This window comes from Balaenoptera ricei, chromosome 13 (assembly GCF_028023285.1).
Source record: "Balaenoptera ricei isolate mBalRic1 chromosome 13, mBalRic1.hap2, whole genome shotgun sequence".
Classification (NCBI taxonomy): Eukaryota; Metazoa; Chordata; class Mammalia; order Artiodactyla; family Balaenopteridae; genus Balaenoptera; species Balaenoptera ricei.
This window is the reverse complement of record NC_082651.1, coordinates 74,742,368-74,746,450: the sequence shown is the minus strand read 5'-3', so window position 1 is coordinate 74,746,450 and position 4,083 is coordinate 74,742,368.

The window sequence follows — 4,083 nt, the reverse complement described above, 5'->3', positions numbered from 1 at the left end:
AGGTTGGCATGAACTAATGGATTCATTCTATAGAGAAATCTTTTCTAATATGTAGATCAAATTCTCATTTCCCCCGACTTTCTAATAATAATTTTAGCTTTCTCTCTAAATCAAAAGGGAATACCCTCACATTCCTTCTTCCTTTTTTATTCTATTGTCAATTGTCTTCTCTATATCAATGATAATGAGATTATGTAATAGTATTTTTCCCTGAAACTAAAAACTCAATAAGAAATGTGTGACTACCAGGTATTTTATGTTATCCTTCAATTTCAATCCATATTCACCATTGGATTTATGGCTGCACATAATAGACTGTAATCAAGAGTGTGGTCGACAGTGAATAAAGCCCCTTCTTCATAGAGAGCATGTTTCTAGATGGCTCAGCAGAACAAAGGATGTGTGGTTGATCCAACAAATGTAGAGAAATTTGCCTCCACTTGAGTGCTCTGTGAATTACCATACAATTTATCATCCAAACAAAGACACTTTCAAGAATGAAAAAAGTGGTAATAATTAATCCAGGCAACTGTTGTAAACTGGATTGTGCTGGGCAAATTGGTTATCTGGTCTCCTTGATAATAATAATAAAAAAGAGAACAAAAATCCAAAAAACAACATAACGTTTAAGACTTTATTACTATGTCAATAATGACTAGCCTCTGTATATGGAGCCCCACTCCCCCTCAACCCCACCCACCCCTGATCTTAGGAGCTATGCCAGTTATGTAGGAGCCATTATTAGTTTAAAAATGAATATGAATGAAATGAATAGATTGATCTAGTAAATAACATATGATTCATCAATTAGTGGTTGTTTATATTGGGTTGGCCAAAAAGTTCGTTTGTTTTTTTCCGTAAGATGGCTCTAGTAGTACTTACTTGTCTTTAACTTCATTCTAAACAATTTTGTTAGATTGTATGTGACAGCTGTCATATCAGCATGCATTTAAAAAAAGACATCGAAATTGGTGAATTTTTGTGTAGCCATTTTAATATTGAAGATGGAATTTAAAAAGCAACATTTTTGGCATATTATGCTTTATTATTTCAAGAAAGGTAAAAATGCAACCAAAATGCAAAAAAAGATTTGTGCAGTGTGTGGAGAAGGTGCTGTGACTGATGGAACGTGTCAAAAGTGCAAAGGTTCCTGCTGATTTCTCACTGGACGATGCTCCATTGTTGGGTAGACCAGTTGAAGTTGATAGCAATCAAATTGAGACATTAATTGAGAGCAATCAATATTATACCATAGCCAATATACTCAAAATATCCAAATCAAGCGTTGAGAATCATTTGCACCAGCTTGGTTATGTGAATCACTTTGGGGTTTGGATTCCACATTAGTTAAGTGAAAAAAAGTTCTTGACCATATTTCCGCATGCAATTCTCTACTTAAACATAATGAAAACGTTCCATTTTCAAAACAAATTTTGACAGGCGATGAAAGGTGGATACTGTACAATAATGTGGAATGGAAGAGATCGTGGGGCAAGCGAAATGAACCACCACCAACCACACCAAAGGCTGATCTTAATCCAAAGAAAGCAATGTTGTGTATATCGTGGGATTGGACTATCATAAAAGTCCTCTATTATGAGCTCCTTCCAGAAAACCAAACAATTAATTCAAACAAGTACTGCTCCCAGTTAGACCAACTGAAAGCAGCACTTGATGAAAAGCATCCAGAATTAGTCAACAGAAAACTCATAATCTTCCATCAGGATAATGCAAGATCACATGTTTCTTTGATGACCAGGCAAAAACTGTTACAGCTTGGTTGGGAAGTTATGATTCATCCACTGTACTTACCAAACATTGCACCTTCGGTTATCCATTTATTTAGGTCATTACAAAGTTCTTTTAATGGAAAAAATTTCAATTCCCTGGAAGACTATAAAAGGCACCTGGAACAGTTCTTTGTTCAAAAAGATAAAAAATTTTGGGAAGATGGAATTACGAAGTTGCCTAAAAAATGGCAGAAGGTAGTGGCACAAAAGGGTGAATACGTTGTTCAATAAAGTTCCTGGTGAAAATGAAAAATGTGTCTTTTATTTTTACTTAAAAACCTAAGGAACTCTTTGGCCAACCCAATAGAATAAATTGAGACAGTATACTTTTTTGCAATGTTTATGGCAAGAGAAAGATGTGGGCTTATGTATAAGAACTTAGAAATTCAAAACAAAATTTAATATAAAAATGAGACAGTTCTATGGAAAACAAAATTTTAAAAATTGCTTTAGATCTGAATTCTTATTGGAAGATATAGGTTTAGACCCTCCCATTGAAACACAATGTAAAGATTATCAGAATTAAATGTTACTCAAGATTCAAAACAAGATAATGCTTTGAAATTAATCTCTGAAGAAAGACTCAGAGTCTTAGGGCAGGATCAGATTTATATTGATCATCTTTGAAAGAGAGACATTCTAAACAAACGAGAAACATGTTCAGGGGGACATAAAGGCAGACCGACATTATGAAATGAAGATCAGAAGTATAGGAAAACAGAGTCGGCAAAGACTAGAAGCCTTAAAAAAGAACTGTGGTATAATACACGGGTCCCATGGTGGTGAAACAGAGCCAAAGGAATGAATATCTGATGGCATCTGGTTTTACCTCCAAATCTGGCTAACAGAAAAACTGTCTGTCATGTTCTCCAGCTGCCATGCAAAGTCCTTTTAAAGGATTTGTCCCCTTCTTATGTTAGATTGAGATTTCTTCTTGTGGTATCTATACCTGTTTTACAGCTTTATGTTCCCAAAGGAGAGTGATCTTGTTTCATTGAAGATGCTGGATTTCTTTAGAGCTTTACAACGAGGCAAAAGCTAACCTCTGAAAACCAGTAAACAATATTCACCCCACTGCCAATAAACAAACACCTGACATAATTCAATCAGGTATCTCTGATGATAAATTGAATGTCCATGGTGCTCCACATGACTTGCTTTAAGAGTATAGATCACAAGTCACTATTTCAATACCATTCAGAAACTCACAATACTTTAGAGCTGAAAGGGAACTTAAGAGTTTGATTTTGGACATATTTATTGAATACTAGCTATGTTCCTAGGCTTGTGGATGCTAAAGCTGTGTGATATAAAAAGTATATGGTCTTTAAGATAAAATATTATCATATTTGACAGACAGTAATCAGGAGTAGGTTAGGCTTTAATTATTTAGAGAGGAAGATAATAATGATAATGACAATAGCATTTACCTACTGAGTACTTCCTATGTGCCAGGCATAATGCTAACTTCACCTGGATTTTTTCATTTGCTGCTCCATGCATCCCCCACCCACACTGAGAAATATCAGATTAATTCCACTAGAATGGCATGGAGAACTCTAATAAAATTAGGCATTTTAAAATGTATTTATTTTACTGGAACTGGTGATATGAATTTATTACTCTTAAAATCTGTACAATTCTGGGGACAATGTCTCTGTAGGGGTTTGAGCATAAGTCACAAATTACCAGAAACTGGAGATTTCAATATACCCAGTATGATTACAGTGCCAAAGAAACCATGGTTACAATCAATTATGACACTGCTCTTACTTTTAAAACATTGTTTTCATTATTACATTTTTAACTGCTCAAATCCCTTTCAGTACAATTCTAAAGCATGTATCAATTGCTTTTTAAAAAACAGATGATTACAATTTTCATTGGAAAAAATAACTGATATTGATTGAATTAATGAAGATAGAATCATGAAGTGAATTAAATGGATTACAATCAAGTCAGGTGTTATGCTATACCTTTTTTTATACACAGATTTTATTTTTATATGAATAAGTTTATGGAATGCAACTGATGTTCTTTTTCAAAGAGACCAAGGGAAAAATGTAGCCTCAGCAGTTATGGGTATTAATTTTATGGTTCCCATAAAGTCTCAGACCATGTCCCAGAACTGTAAAGTTTATGATATAGAAATGAACCTGATATCAATAACTTGTATCAGACCTTGGTGTAAGACAGTAACAATTTGTTGGTGGGTAGAAAATATTTCCAGGTGCTGGTTTAAAAACCCTCAATATTGTCAGGCAAAAGTATTGAACATAGCATCTTTGGATGC